Source organism: Bos taurus, chromosome 29 (genome assembly GCF_002263795.3).
Source record: "Bos taurus isolate L1 Dominette 01449 registration number 42190680 breed Hereford chromosome 29, ARS-UCD2.0, whole genome shotgun sequence".
Taxonomy (NCBI): domain Eukaryota; kingdom Metazoa; phylum Chordata; class Mammalia; order Artiodactyla; family Bovidae; genus Bos; species Bos taurus.
In genome coordinates, this window is record NC_037356.1 from 20202800 (window position 1) to 20220013 (window position 17214).

General features: G+C 38.0%; 1 protein-coding gene across 3 annotated transcripts in view; it reads right to left on the reverse strand.

The window, feature by feature from the left end:
- LUZP2 (leucine zipper protein 2) overlaps nucleotides 1-17214 on the reverse strand; it is a 516697-nt gene that overhangs the window by 122524 nt on the left and 376959 nt on the right.

Below are 17214 nucleotides of genomic sequence, written 5' to 3' on the forward strand. Positions count from 1 at the left end.
GAACTAAATTTATGCAGTGTGAATGAATAACTCAATGAACGAATACATCAAATTTAAGACTTCTTCACACACAATTCCCACCTGATTACGAACATAATTTCCTATTTTATTTTCCTGTCATGCAGAGTGGTTATAGCTCCCTCAGTTGGAAAGAATCCTTTGTCTAACTTTTCCTCTTCAAGTATGAGTTGAAACTCTAAAAAACTTATTTCAAATTTAAATACCATGAATTTTTTTATACAAGTGAGGAATTATCTTGATTCATTTAGTAATGGGTTTTTTTTTTTTTTTTTTTTGCAAATATCTGTACTCATCATACAGCAAAACACAGATTAAGGTTTTTGTTTTTTTATTTTTTTTTAATTTTATTTTATTTTTAAACTTTACAGTATTGTATTAGTTTTGCCAAATATCGAAATGAATCCGCCACAAGTATACCCGCATTCCCCATCCTGAACCCTCCTCCCTCCTCCCTCCCCTACCCTCCCTCTGGGTCGTCCCAGTGCACCAGCCCCAAGCATCCAGTACCGTGCATCGAACCTGGACTGGCAACTCGTTTCATACATGATATTATACATGTTTCAATGCTATTCTCCCAAATATCCCCACCCTCTCCCTCTCCCACAGAGTCCATAAGACTGATCTATACATCGGTGTCTCTTTTGCTGTCTTGTACACAGGGTTATTGTTACCATCTTTCTAAATTCCATATATATGCGTTAGTATACTGTATTGGTGTTTTTCCTTCTGGCTTACTTCACTCTGTATAATAGGCTCCAGTTTCATCCACCTCATTAGAACTGATTCAAATGTATTCTTTTTAATGGCTGAGTCATACTCCATTGTGTATATGTACCACCGCTTTCTTATCCATTCATCTGCTGATGGGCATCTAGGTTGCTTCCATGTCCTGGCTATTACAGTGCTGCAATGAACATTGGAGTACACGTGTCTCTTTCCCTTCTGGTTTCCTCAGTGTGTATGCCCAGCAGTGGGATTGCTGGATCATAAGGCAGTTCTATTTCCAGTTTTTTAAGGAATCTCCACACTGTTCTCCATAGTGGCTGTACTAGTTTGCATTCCCACCAACAGTGTAAGAGAGTTCCCTTTTTTCCACACCCTCTCCAGCATTTATTGCTTGTAGACTTTTGGATCACAGCCATTCTGACTGGCGTGAAATGGTACCTCATAGTGGTTTTGATTTGCATTTCTCTGATAATGAGTGATGTTGAGCATCTTTTCATGTGTTTGTTAGCCATCTGTATGTCTTCTTTGGAGAAATGTCTATTTAGTTCCTTGGCCCATTTTTTGATTGGGTCATTTATTTTTCTGGAGTTGAGCTGTAGGAGTTGCTTGTATATTTTTGAGATTAGTTGTTTGTCCGTTGCTTCATTTGCTATTATTTTCTCCCATTCTGAAGGCTGCCTTTTCACCTTGCTAATACTTTCCTTTGTTGTGCAGAAGCTTTTAAGTTTAATTAGGTCCCATTTGTTTATTTTTGCTTTTATTTCCAATATTCTGGGAGGTGGGTCATAGAGGATCCTGCTGTGATGTATGTCGGAGAGTGTTTTGCCTATGTTCTCCTCTAGGAGTTTTATAGTTTCTGGTCTTAGGTTTAAATCTTTAATCCATTTTGAGTTTATTTTTGTGTATGGTGTTAGAAAGTGTTCTAGTTTCATTCTTTTACAAGTGGTTGACCAGTTTTCCCAGCACCACTTGTTAAAGAGATTGTCTTTAATCCATCGTATATTCTTGCCTCCTTTGTCAAAGATAAGGTGTCCATATGTGCGTGGATTTATCTCTGGGCTTTCTATTTTGTTCCATTGATCAATATTTCTGTCTTTGTGCCAGTACCATACTGTCTTAATAACTGTGGCTTTGTAATAGAGCCTGAAGTCAGGTAGGTTGATTCCTCCAGTTCCATTCTTCTTTCTCAAGATCGCTTTGGCTATTCGAGGTTTTTTGTATTTCCATACAAATTGTGAAATTATTTGTTCTAGCTCTGTGAAGAATACCGTTGGTAGCTTGATAGGGATTGCATTGAATCTATAATTTGCTTTGGGTTGTATACTCATTTTCACTATATTGATTCTTCCAATCCATGAACATGGTATATTTCTCCATCTATTAGTGTCCTCTTTGATTTCTTTCACCAGTGTTTTATAGTTTTCTATATATAAGTCTTTAGTTTCTTTAGGTAGATATATTCCTAAGTATTTTATTCTTTCCGTTGCAGTGGTGAATGGAATTGTTTCCTTAATTTCTCTGTTTTCTCATTATTAGTGTATAGGAATGCAAGGGATTTCTGTGTATTGATTTTATATCCTGCAACTTTACTATAATCATTGATTAGTTCTAGTAATTTTCTGGTGGAGTCTTTAGGGTTTTCTATGTAAAGGATCATGTCATCTGCAAACAGTGAGAGTTTTACTTCTTCTTTTCCAATTTGGATTCCTTTTATTTCTTTTTCTGCTCTGATTGCTATGGCCAGAACTTCCAAAACTATGTTGAATAGTAATGGTGAAAGTGGGCACCCTTGTCTTGTTCCTGACTTTAGAGGAAATGCTTTCAATTTTTCACCATTGAGGATAATGTTTGCTGTGGGTTTGTCATATATAGCTTTTATTATGTTGAGGTATGTTCCTTCTATTCCTGCTTTCTGGAGAGTTATTATCATACATGGATGTTGAATTTTGTCAAAGGTTTTCTCTGCATCTATTGAGATAATCATATGGTTTTTGTTTTTCAATTTGTTAATGTGATGTATAACATTGATTGATTTGTGGATATTGAAGAATCCTTGCATCCCTGGGATAAAGCCCACTTGGTCATGGCGTACGATCTTTTTAATGTGTTGTTGGATTCTGATTGCTAGAATTTTGTTAAGGATTTTTGCATCTATGTTCATCAGTGATATTGGCCTGTAGTTTTCTTTTTCTGTGGGATCTTTGTCAGGTTTTGGTATTAGGGTGATGGTGGCCTCATAGAATGAGTTTGGAAGCTTACCTTCCTCTGCAATTTTCTGGAAGAGTTTGAGCAGGATAGGTGTTAGCTCTTCTCTAAATTTTTGGTAGAATTCAGCTGTGAAGCCGTCTGGACCTGGGCTTTTGTTTGCTGGAAGATTTTTGATTACAGTTTCAATTTCCGTGCTTGTGATGGGTCTGTTAAGACTTTCTATTTCTTCCTGGTTCAGTTTTGGAAAGTTGTACTTTTCTAAGAATTTGTCCATTTCTTCCACCTTGGCCATTTTATTGGCATATAATTGTTGATAGTAGTCTCTTATGATCCTTTGTATTTCTGTGTTGTCTGTTGTGATCTCTCCATTTTCATTTCTAATTTTGTTGATTTGATTTTTCTCCCTTTGTTTCTTGATGAGTCTGGCTAATGGTTTATCAATTTTATTTATCCTTTCAAAGAACCAGCTTTTGGCTTTCTTGATTTTTGCTATGGTCTCTTTTGTTTCTTTTGCATTTATTTCTGCCCTAATTTTTTAAGATTTCTTTCTTTCTACTAACCCTGGGGTTCTTCATTTCTTCCTTTTCTAGTTGCTTTAGGTGTAGGGTTAGGTTTATTTGACTTTTTTCTTGTTTCTTGAGGTATGCCTGTATTGCTATGAACTTTCCCCTTAGGACTGCTTTTAAAGTGTCCCACAGGTTTTGGGTTGTTGTGTTTTCATTTTCATTCGTTTCTATGCAAATTTTGATTTCTTTTTTGATTTCTTCTGTGATTTGTTGGTTATTCAGCAGGGTGTTGTTCATCCTCCATATGTTGGAATTTTTAATAGTTTTTCTCCTGTAATTGAGATCTAATCTTACTGCATTGTGGTCAGAAAAGATGCTTGGAATGATTTCTATTTTTTTGAATTTACCAACGCTAGATTTATGGCCCAGGATGTGATCTATCCTGGAGAAGGTTCCATGTGCGCTTGAGAAAAAGGTGAAATTCACTGTTTTGGGATGAAATGTCCTATAGATATCAATTAGGTCTAACTGGTTTATTATATCGTTTAGTGTTTGTGTTTCCTTGTTAATTTTCTGTTTAGTTGATCTATCCATAGGTGTGAGTGGGGTATTAAAGTCTCCCACTATTATTGTGTTATTGTTAATTTCTCCTTTCATACTTGTTAGCATTTGTCTTACATATTGCGGCGCTCCCGTGTTGGGTGCATATATATTTATAATTGTTATATCTTCTTCTTGGATTGATCCTTTGATCATTAGGTAGTGACCATCTTTGTCTCTTTTCACAGCCTTTGTTTTAAAGTCTATTTTATCTGATATGAGTATTGCTACTCCTGCTTTCTTTTGGTCCCTATTTGCATGGAAAATCTTTTTCCAGCCCTTCACTATCAGTCTGTATGTGTCCCCTGTTTTGAGGTGGGTCTCTTGTAGACAACATATGTAGGGGTCTTGTTTTTGTATCCATTCAGTCAGTCTTTGTCTTTTGGTTGGGGCATTCAACCCATTTACATTTAAGGTCATTACTGATAAGTATGATCCCGTTGCCATTTACTTTATTGTTTGGGGTTCGAGTTTATACACTGTTTTTGTGTTTCCTGTCTAGAGAATATCCTTTAGTATTTGTTGGAGAGCTGGTTTGGTGGTGCTGAATTCTCTCAGCTTTTGCTTGTCTGAGAAGCTTTTGATTTCTCCTTCATATTTGAATGAGATCCTTGCTGGGTACAATAATCTGGGCTGTAGGTTATTTTCTTTCATCACTTTAAGTATGTCTTGCCATTCCCTCCTGGCTTCAAGAGTTTCTATTGAAAGATCAGCTGTTATCCTTATGGGAATTCCCTTGTGTGTTATTTGTTGTTTTTCCCTTGCTGCTTTTAATATTTGTTCTTTGTATTTGATCTTTGTTAATTTGATTAATATGTGTCTTGGGGTGTTTCGCCTTGGGTTTATCCTGTTTGGGACTCTCTGGGTTTCTTGGACTTGGGTGATTATTTCCTTCCCCATTTTAGGGAAGTTTTCAACTATTATCTCCTCAAATATTTTCTCATGGTCTTTCTTTTTGTCTTCTTCTTCTGGGATCCCTATGATTTGAATGTTGTAGCATTTAATATTGTCCTGGAGGTCTCTGAGATTGTCCTCATTTCCTTTAATTCGTTTTTCTTTTATCCTCTCTGATTCATTTATTTCTACCATTTTATCTTCTAATTCACTAATCCTATCTTCTGCCTCTGTTATTCTACTATTTGTTGCCTCTAGAGTGTTTTTAATTTCATTTATTGCATTATTCATTTTATATTGACTCTCTTTTATTTCTTCTAGGTCCTTGTTAAACCTTTCTTGCATCTTCTCAATCTTTGTCTCCAAGCTATTTATCTGTGATTCCATTTTTATTTCAAGATTTTGGATCAATTTCACTATCATTATTTGGAATTCTTTATCAGGTAGATTCCCTATCTCTTCCTCTTTTGTTTGGTTTGGTGGGCTTTTAACCTGTTCCTTTATCTGCTGGGTATTCCTCTGTCTCTTCATCTTGTTTAAATCACTGAGTTTGGGGTGTCCTTTCTATATTCTGGCAGTTTGTGGAGTTATCTTTATTGTGGCGTTTCCTTGCTCTGTGTGGGTTTGTACAGGTGGCTCGTCAAGGTTTCTTGGTTAGGGAAGCTTGTATCGGTGTTCTGGTGAGTGGAGCTGTATTTCTTCTCTTTGTTCAGTCGCACTGAGGGGAGGTAGGGAGGGATGCTGCAAACAAATAACACTGGCGTGTGCTCGCAGTGCCTCAGCCACACTGGGTCTGCCCCCAGTTCACGGCACGTGTAGCCTCTCTGCCCACGCTGCTCAGGCTCTAGGTTGCTCTGCCGCGAACCATCCGCGGCCCGCCCTGGGCTGCCTGTACTTCCCAGGTCCAAGCCTCTCAGGTTCAGGCACTCCAGTAGTCCTCAGAGGTGCAGACTCTCAGTTGGGCCTGCTTTTTGTGCCCTTCCCAGATCCGAGCAGCTCAGGTGATGAGGTGTTTTGCGCGCGCGCGATTGCTGCAACTTATCGCCTCCCCGCCGCTCGGTTATCTAGTTGTGCACCGGCACACCTTCTCAGGCAGATGTTGACCGTCCAGACCCCCAAGAAGTTTCAGTTAGCAAAGAAGCCTGCTTACAGTTTTATAGATAATGTCTCTCTGGGGCTGCGATTGTCCCCTTCCAGCTCTGGCTGCCTATCACCGGAGGGGGATGGTCTGCTGCCGGCTATCTCTGTTCAGTCCTTTATTCCATGCGCTGGCCTGGCCGGTGTCATAGGTTAGGGCTGGCTTTTCGCGTGGTAGATATCCCACAGTCTGGTTTGCTAGCCCAAATTACTTCGCTCAGATAGTGCTCGGGGTATTCAGGCCAGATTCTTGCGATGCAGCCCGCGCAGCGCCTCCCTGCCCAGCCCCCGCTTGCTAATGGCGTATGCAGGCATCTGCGCTGCTTCTCCGCTGGGGGAGTTACCGTAGGGCTCACAATGTGCGGGTTTTAATTATTTATTTTTCCTCCCTGTTATGCTGCCCTCTGTGCTTCCAAGGCTCGGCACAGATTCGGCAGTGAGAAGGTTTCCTGGTGTTTGGAAACTTCTCTCTTTTTAAGACTCCCTTCCCAGGACGGAACTCCGTCCCTCCCTCTTTTGCCCCTTTTTTTGTCTTTTATATCTTTCCCTACCTCCTTTCGAAGACTTGGGTTGCTTTTCTGGGTGCCTGATGTCCTCTGCCGGCTTTCAGAAGTTGTTTTGTGGAATTTACTCAGCATTTAAATGTTCTTTTGATGAATTTGTGGGGGAGAAAGTGTTCTCCCCGTCCTACTCCTCCGCCATCTTAGCTCCTCCCCCCAGATTAAGGTTTTTAAAGTCTTTAATGTATGGTATTCCTGTATCTAAAAGCTCAGAAACTACAGTAAAGAGACACATACTTATTTTTTAACTCCACAGTATTGCTCAGTTTGTAGGTTAAAAATTACCCTTGTTTTCCTACGGTACATGTCTATTTATGATATTTTTGACACAGGGGATGTTAAATTTTTTTATTAAATTGTCTCTTTTTTGATTTCTCTCAGTTTTTAAATATTAGGTATATATCTTCAGTATCTCTAGAGATTTGTTGTTCACTTAGATTTTCATCATTCTAAGGCTAGAGGTCTTTAGTGGAAACACTGGTAAAATTCAATGTTAATTTTCTGGTTCAATAATTATAGTATCACTGTAGGTTGTTATATTAGAGGTTTTGGGGAAAGGTACATGAGAACATTCTATATTAATTGGCTACTTGATGTTTGTAATGTCTTTTTGGATCTGATATTTCTAACCTGCTTTAGCACAAGCAGCAATAACGAATGGGACGGCCTCAAACTAAATAACTTCTGTACAGCAAAAGAAACCATCAACAAAGTAAAAATAAAACCTATGAAATGGCAAAAAAAAAAAAAAAAAAAGGGTACAAATAATGTATCTGATGAGTTAATATTCAAAATATGTAAAGAACTCGTACAATGCAACAGCAAACAACCAAATAGTCTAATTTGGAAAAACTGGACAAAGGACATAAATTGACACTTCTCCAAGAAGATATACAAAAAGCCAACAGGTATATGAGATTATCCTTAACATCACTAGTCGTTAGGGAAAAGCAGATTGAAACAATAGAGTATTGTTTCATGCTTGTTGGAATGGCCATCATCAAAAGACAAGAGATAACAAATGCTGGCAGAAATGCAAAGAAAAGGGAACCTTGGCGCTGCTGGTGAGACTGTAAACTGCTACAGCCACTATGAAAAACAATACAGAGGATCCTCGAAAAATTAAACACAGAACTACCATATAATCCAATGAGTCTACTTCCACCAAAGGAAAAACTAACTTGGAAAAGTATCGGTACCCCCACCTTCACAGCAGGATTATTTATAATTCTGGGCCTGCAAACAACCTAAGTGCCCACTGATGGATGAACGGACAGAGAAGTTGTGGTATATGTGTGAGTGTATGTGTGTATACGTGTGTGTGTGTGGTTAAAAAGAAAAAATGCTTGTCATTTGTGAAAACCTGGGCAAAATGTGAAATGAGGTAAGTCAGATAGAGAAACTAAAGACCGACCAACCAAACTCACAGAAAAAGAGATCAAACTTATGGTTACCAGAAGTGGAGGGGAGAAGAAGGAGGAATTAGAGAAAGGTAGTCAAGAGGCAGAAATCTGGAATTATCAGATAAATATTGTATGTGTAAAGTGCAGCATGATACCTGCAGCTAACTCTGACGGATGACATACAGAAAAAAAAGTTAAGAGAGAAAATCCAAAGAGGGTTGATCACAAGGAAAATGTTGTCCCTTTGATCGTTCTTTTCTTTTTACTATATCTGTATGAGAAGATGGATGCTTGCTGAACCTATTGTGATAATCATTTCACAATATACATAAAGTAAACCATCATGATGTACTCCTTGAATTTATACAGTGATATGTATCAATTAATTTCCAATAAAACTGGGAACAATTATTTCAAAATAAAAAGTTAAAATATCTAAAAAATAGGAATATTAAATAAATAAATTTGAGACAAGCTGAGTGAAGGACATCTAAAGGCCTTGTGTGTTAATATCCATACATGAGTAAATTTAGAAAGATAATAAAGCTAATAATATATTTCTACTTAAAATTTAATACTTTAAATTTTACCATACTATTTAAAATTTACATCTTCACTTAAAGATTTTACCCCCTTTTTTCTTTTTCCTTTCTTCCTTCCTTCCTTTCTTTTGATTTTTTTTTCTTTCATTTGTTCATTATGTTTAATTCTAAAGTGATACAGCAGTGAATATTTCTTTTCAACGTGTGTGATAGACTTGGACAATGCAACTATATTAGCACAAGGAAGACTGTCCCACATGGATACCCTGTGGCCATCCCCAAAATGAGCAATGATTATGCTGTGTATCCACAGTCTGCTCTGGCAGTTGATAATTCTGGGCATCCATGCAAACAATATGTTTCCATTAAGATAAATATCATTTCCAGAGCTTAAGAACTAGACTATTTAACTATTTTGAAATAAATCCAGAACTGAGGATAATCAATTATAATCACCCATAATGGGGCCAATTGTGGGATAAAAGTAAGACTTGCAAGACCCGTACTGAGATTTTTCTTAAATGACATATTTTTCAGAAACACAGATGGCACAGAGCACTGGAGAGGGAACACTGACTCCCAGAAAATTCGCTGATTTAACCTTTTCATTCAGTGCTGGTGATCACACCTCTTTAATCTCGGAAAGAATTAAGACTTGCTATTTCCAGTAGTCATGTACAGATGTGAGATTGAACCATAAAGAATGCTGAGCACCAAAGAATTGGTGCTTTTGAATTTTGGTGCTGGAGAAGAATCCTGAGAGTCCCTTGGACAGCAAGGAGATCAAACTAGTCAAACCTAAAGGAAATCAATCCTAAATATTCACTGGAAGGACTGATGCTGTAATACTTTGGCCACCTGATGTGAAGAGCCGACTCACTGGAAGAAACCCTCATGCTGGGAAAGATGGAAGGCAAAAAGAGAAGGGGGCAGCAGAGGATGAGATGGTTAGAAAGCATCACTGACTCATTGGACATGAGTTTGAGCAATCTCTGGTATCTAGTGGAGGACAGAGGAGCCTGGCATGCTGCAGTCCATGGGATCTCAAAGAGGTGGACATGAATGAGCAACTGAGCAACAACAAATCATTCAGGCATTAAGAACATACTCTTTAAAATTATGTAATCAGACATATAGCATTTAATAAATGATGGATCTCATCCCTATCAAATTGGATGATGCTTTCAGAAGGCCTAAAATAACAACTTACACATGTAATTATGACCCAAATGCTAGGATCCAACTATAAGTATGATTTGCTAGGACATAAGAAAAAGTAGATTAAAAGAATCATAAAATGTTTAGGTGTCTGTTTTCCCTGCCTATCAAGCTTATACTATCCTTTTTCTAATAACTAGATCCTGATTTTTCTTGTGAGAATCATTTTCCCATGCTAATTCTAAGTGGCTGTGTGATACTAACTTTACCCACTCTATCAAGGGAAAGTGGAGAGTGAAAAAATTGGCTTAAAACTCAACATTCAGAAAACAAAGATCATGGCATCCGGTCCCATCACTTCATGGGAAATAGATGGGGAAACAGTGGAAACAGTGTCAGACTTTATTTTTCTGGGCTCCAAAATCACTACAGATGGTGACTGCAGCCATGAAATTAAAAGATGCTTACTCCTTGGAAGGAAAGTTATGACCAACCTAGATAGCACATTCAAAGGCAGGGACATTACTTTGCCAACAAAGGTTCATCTAGTCAAGGCTATGGTTTTTCCTGTGGTCATGTATGGATGTGAGAGTTGGACTGTGAAGAAGGCTGAGCGCCAAAGAATTGATGCTTTTGAACTGTGGTGTTGGAGAAGACTCTTGAGAGTCCCTTGGACTGCAAGGAGATCCAACCAGTCCATTCTGAAGGAGATCAGCCCCGGGATGTCTTTGGAAGGAATGATGCTAAAGCTGAAACTCCAGTACTTTGGTCACGTCATGTGAAGAGTTGACTCATTGGAAAAGACTCTGATGCTGGGAGGGATTGGGGGCAGGAGGAGAAGGGGACGACAGAGGATGAGATGGCTGCATGGCTTCACTGACTCGATGGATGTGAGCCTGGGTGAACTCCGGGAGTTGGTGATGGACAGGGAGGCCTGGCGTGCTGCGATTCATGGGGTCGCAAAGAGTCGGACACGACTGAGCAATTGATCTGATCTGATCAAGGGAAAGGATGAGATTCAAACTCAGCCAATCAGAGGCTTCATCCACATTTGGTAAAGTAACATAAAAGCTGCTGATGAGACTCAAATATAAAATTTTATTTTCAAGAATTGCTTAGGAAAATGTACTGAGGGTCATCACTACATCACAACTCAGCTGAGACTGAATATAACATAGAAAAAAGAACACATGAGTTTGGACAGAGATATACTGAATTCCGGTGATGCTGATGACCCCTCTATTTCCCTTCACACTTATCTAAAGCTAGTATATATAATCCTGGGTTCTTCAGCTATATGCTTCTAGCTCCAGCTTCTCTGTTCACTTAATGTTGTACTTAAATCTTTTTGTCCACCCTATCTACATAACTATAATTTTGTCAATATCTTAGGATTCAGAGTGATAGCTTCCCCTACACCAAATCCAAAAGTCCAAGCTTATATCTAATGCCCATGCTTGGATCAGGATGTGGGCACAGAACATATCCATCTATTTTGGCTTCACTAAATGAAATACAGACCCTGCTTACTACCTACTAAAGGAAAGTCTCCCAGATGGACAAATCTGCACAAATTTGGGGTTGCTTAAAATAAATGTCCCAACAACCTTCTTGGGAACCTAGTTTCTTGAAAAACTACCTAAAATGTCACTCAATATCTCCTCTTGTCTATATGATAAAACTCAAACTCAAATATGATAATAACAAAATGTAATAGGTAGATCTGTTAATCTAGTTTTGAGTTTTGCCTCAAACATAAAGCATCACATTTTCACTGCAGCTTGCATGGTAGCTTGGGCTTCCCTGGTGGTTGTAGTGGTAAAGGACCCACCTGCCAAAGCAGGAGACATAAGAGACCTGGGTTCGATCCCTGAGTCAAGAAGATCTCCTGGAGGAGAGCATGGCAACCTACTTCAGTATCCTTGCTTGGAGAATCCCATGGACAGAGGAGCCTGGGGGGCTATAATCTATACAGTTGCAAACAGTCAGATATGACTGAAGCAACTAAGCATACACACACGTGCTAGCTCAAATCTGACATGCAATCAACATACATGCAACATACATAAATCTAGCCTATCTCTATTCATTTTGCTATATGGAAATGTAAAAATTCTAAAATTACTATGCATTTCCATTTTACATAGTACTTTCAAATGAAATTTGAATTTTTGTTTGCAAAGAACAGAAACCAATAATGGTTCAATCAGGCAAAGCATGAATTTATTTCATGTAGGATAGAGAACACTTGGGGAATGAGGCTCAGAAAATAGGCAGGAACCAAGTAGGAGGAGGGTTCTATAATTATGAGACAGGAATAGAATTATTTTGACAATTGAAAAAGAGGCTGTACATCAGTGTACTTAATTACAAGGTAGGTTGATGAGGTCTCAATGAATTTTCATGGTGAAAGTCAAAATCTGGGAACACTTAGGTTTGTCAAACATAATAAATTATGTAAATATGCTTATCACATTATTTTCTGGATTTAAATAAAATATACCACTGCTGCCAGGCAGATGAAAACATGTGTTAATGTCTTCAATGTGCAATTAAGTATAAACCAAAAGTAAAAACAGCTGCAGTGGTATTCAAACTAAAACCAGAGGGTGCTGCGTCTCACGGCAGGTAGCATCTCCTTTTTAGAAGTTTCTAAAACTGCACAAACCACTATATAAGAATGCTTGTGAGCCACATGTTTCAATTGAAATGTTTTTTAAATGCCTGAAAAAAATGGACATGTTCTTTCAAATAGAGCTGGAACTCAAAACATTATATCCCATATAAAGAAAAGTAACAGTTTCTGAGAAGTATGTGACAAATACTTTGCTTCTAAAGTATCTGCAGATGTTATAATATTTTACAAATTCCCTAAGAGTCTCTTATTGAGCACATCTCAGGAGAAGGATGGGTTACTGGACTGGTATAAACCATGAACATGTATTTCACCAATTTGTGGGATGCACAATTTTTTCACTTTTTAATGTTTCTGAAATCAGGATGTGGTCTACAATATTTGGCACTTTTCATTTATTATATTTTTGGGTCCCTCCACCCCAAGAATGCTGTCAAATCACAATCCACTCTACAACTGATGACTCTTTAAAATTTAAAGATGATTTTTGTTTTAAAATAAGGAGTGAAGAGATCAATAAAGAAGAGAAAATATCCTCCCATTTAATAAAGCTCAGCTGCATAGGAACTGCATAAAATATGAAACATATAAGGTTATTTATTCTAAGCCACACAAAAGGAAAAAAGTAGAATTTCAAAATAGATGAAAATAAAATTGTCTATAAAATAGTTTCAAATCTATAATGGAGAAAAACGCCAAAGGGAGTCAGCCATTTCTATATAATATAAATGCAGAGCTTGGACAGCTGAAGCACATTTGGTCAAAAAAAGACTTAGATATTCTCTTTAAAATTACACTAAAACATAATGCAAGCAGCAAGAAAGATAGGTGAAAACCAAACAACACTATTTTCTCAAGTAATTCCCTTGTTTAAATGTAATGCTATGACGTAATCTGTATGTAAACTAATAGCTACTTTAATCAAGATTTACATTTTTACAGAATGATTTAGAATAGTAGACATGAGTGGCAGGATCATTCTGTAAACACGTAAAACCACCCTCAGCCAAGTGACGGTAGGGACCCCAGAGAAGCTTCAGCCTCGCCAGCTTGAACTCCAAATTGGTTAAAGGCATAACAAAAGTTGTACAAGTGCTCAAAGGCTTCCTCGACAAGGTTATCTCCGGAACAGGACGGCATACTGACCTTGGCTCTAATTCATTAGAAAATGTATGAGTGCTTCATGAGAATTTTATTCTTAGCTTAGCACCATACTAGCTCTAATATTCAGTGTCACGAGACAATGTCGACATATGTGAAATAATGAAGAATATCTAGGTCATCTCAGATTTCTTTCAGCTTCAGGACTATTAAGAGGGGTTATGAGTTGGTGACTTTTTCTGATGACAGGTAAAAAGATAGTTTTAATATATTTCAATTTACTGAGTATATTAATTAGATATCCTCTGAACTGGTTGGCCTCATACCTACAAGATCACTTTGCAAACAGTATGACTATAATATGGCACAGTGACTGAGTTAGGACAGAACAGCTCAGTTCTGTCTAAAAACAACTGTATTTAAATCTCAGTTTTTTATATGCTCTGTGGTCTTTGATGCCTCTGTTTTTCCTCTCATAAAACTAGATAACTGTTATGACCAATGGAGTGGTTGTATTAAGTGAGATGGCATAAACAAAACATTTATAACAGTGACTGTCACACAATAAGCACTCAATAAATATTAGCTCTTATTATTTCAATGAAGTTCAGTTTGTCTTGCAAAAAATAAGAACTACTCTTCTTGAAGATTATGACAGCACTCTAAGAAGGTTCAGAGTTTTGAAATCACAATTTTTATATATAAATACTATTATTTTAGCAGGTGACATACATTTCTAGCTCTTGAGTCCTCTAATTGTTCTTAGAGATAAAAGTTTATTGTGGAGAAACACTGCTCTCAATAGTATTTCTCTATATGTCTTATTTGGTCTTCTTTTAAAATAGACAACTCTCTTGGAAATAGAACCTGCTTCTGCTGTCATTAAACACCCCCTTCCTTTACCAGACAGCTCTCATTCTAATGGGTTAAAAAGTGTTGCTAAATAAATGAGATGCCATTCATTCCAGAAATAACTTCATTAAATAAAGCATTAATACTCTTATCAACCTTTATAGAAACTTTTTATGTACCAGGAATGGAGGCAAAACAACCCCTCTCTTCAAGAAGGTCACATCCACGGAGGAATCTGACAACAGTAGCAAGCCTCCGGGGAGACACCTACTCAGGCAATGACACTGAGCTGCTTCTAGATGTGCAAAAGTAAAGTCGCTTAGTCGTGTCCGACTCTGCGACTCCATGGACTGTCGCCTACCAGGCTTCTCAGGCGACAGTCCATGGAGTTTTTCAGGCAAGAGTACTGGAGTGGGTTGCCATTTCCTTCTCCAGGGGATCTTCCTGACCCAGGGATTGAACCTGGCTCCACTGCATTGCAGGCAGATGCTTTACCATCTGAGCCACAGGGAAGCCCTAAATGGGCAAAGGATTCAGTCAAATAATAAGCAATGGCAGGAGAGAGAGAAGAGTGTGTGTACTAGACCCTAGGATTCTCAAGAGTTGAAAGATAAGATGGGAGAGGGGCTTTAGGGTTAGTCAAACAGGGCCCTGTAAGCCACTGAAGCCATGACATTGGATGTTTAGCATGAAAGTCACATGATCAGATTTACTCTTTAGGAAAATAAAGCAGGAAGAATTCTGGATTTCAAATTCATTAAGATATCTAACAGTTGTCCCCATCTCCCCATCCCCATATAGGTCTACTTAGCAGTTAAGTTTTAGGCAATATTTTATTGGGGGAATTAAACTCATACAACTCAGAAACAAACAAACAAAAAAAAACCTCATTAAAAATGAGTGAGGAACTGAACAGCCATTTTCCCAAGAAGACATATAAATGGCCAACAGGTACATGAAGTGCTCAACATCACCAGTTATTACGGAAATGTAAAGCAAACCACAATGAGGTATTTCACACCTGTTAAAAAGGCTGTTATCAAAAAGACAAGAGATAGCAAGTGTTTTTGAGGATGTAGAGAAAAGGGAATACTATTGCACTATGGGTGAGAATGTAAATTAGTGCAGCCATTATGGAAAACAGTATGAAGTTTCCTCAAGACCATTAAAAATGGAGTTACCTTATGATCCAGCAACAACACTTCTGAGATATATCCAAAGGACATTAAAGCAGGATATAGAAAAGATACCTACACTCCCATGTTTACTGCAGCATTATTTGTAATAACCAAGATATACAAACAACCTAAGTGTCCACCAATGAATGAATGGATAAATAATATATCATAATGGTTATATAGTGATTTACTCATATACACATACATACACTTGGGAGTGTTATCCATTGATGAGAATGAAGGAAATCTTGTCTTTTGCAATAATACAGATGGACCTTGAAAGTATTATGATAAGAAAAGTCAGATGGAGTAAGATAAATACTGCATAATATCTCCTATGTGGGATCTAAGAAAAAACTGCATTTGTAAGAAAAGAGAGTAGAATAGTGACTATTGGGAACTAAAGAGTTGGAAAATGGAGAGACTGGTCAAAAAGTACAAACTTCTAGTCAGAAGATGAATAAGTTCTGGGGATCTAATGTACAACACTGTGATTTTATATATAATGATACTGTATCATATACAGTTGCTAGAAGAGTAGGTCCAAAATATTCTCATCACACACCCAAAAAAGAAATGGTAATTAGGTGAGCTGAAGGAGGTGTTAGCTAATCTATGGTAGTAATTATATTGCAGTATATAAATGTATCAAGTCAACATGCTATACACCTTAAACTTAAGACAGTATCATATTATAATTATACTCAATAAAAATGGGGCGGGAGGTGGGGGGCGTCCACTGAGTATTGAGAGTGTATGTTTAAACTAGCATTTGCCGAATGCTTATTTTGCAACAGGTATTGTACAAAGTTACTTTACATATGTTATTTCATTGATTCTTTGCAGCAACCCTACAGGCAAAAAATTCTAAATCATCTCCATTTAAAAAATGACAAACCTGAGGCTGAATGATGTTATTTAGCCCACTCATGTTCAGCAGCTACTAAGTGGTCTAGCTGGGATTTGTCCAGGTCTAATCTCTGCCAGAACCCATGGTCTTCATCATGTTGTATAGTTTTTACTCATTCTCAGCTTGGGGATAAACAGCAAATAATGAAGACAAGACCTGGATTTCTACTGAATAATGTGTGGGCAATAACCAGAATGTATATAAACATGGAATCGGTCTTTGAGCTTTCAATTCTAGACACATACACTTTTCAGTTCAGTTCAGTCGCTCAGTCGTGTCTGACTCTTTGTGACCCCATGAATTGCAGCACGCCAGGCCTCCCTGTCCATCACCAACTCCCAGAGTTCACTCAAACTCATGTCCATCGAGTCAGTGATGCCATCCAGCCATCTCATCCTCTGTCGTCCCCTTCTCCTCCTGCCCCCAACCCCTCCCAGCATCAGGGTCTTTTCCAGTGAGTCAACTCTTTGCTTGAAGTGGCCAAAGTATTGGAGTTTCAGCTTTAGCATCAGTCCTTCCAATGAACACCCAGGACTGATTTCCTTATACTTTTACCAGCCAATAAAAACCCTCTAGGCAATAAAATAAATTATGGTTTATAAAATAACTTTGCCCCTAGAGCAGTCAGAAGGCAAAGTAAATTTGTTGTGAAATCACTAGAAAACATCAGCTAATTCACTTGGAATTACTCCTGAGTATATGCTCTTCCTGATTTGCCCACTGAAGACTTGAACACCTGCCACCTTCTCTCTGCAATTCTATTGGGAATTCCCAGCCCAATAA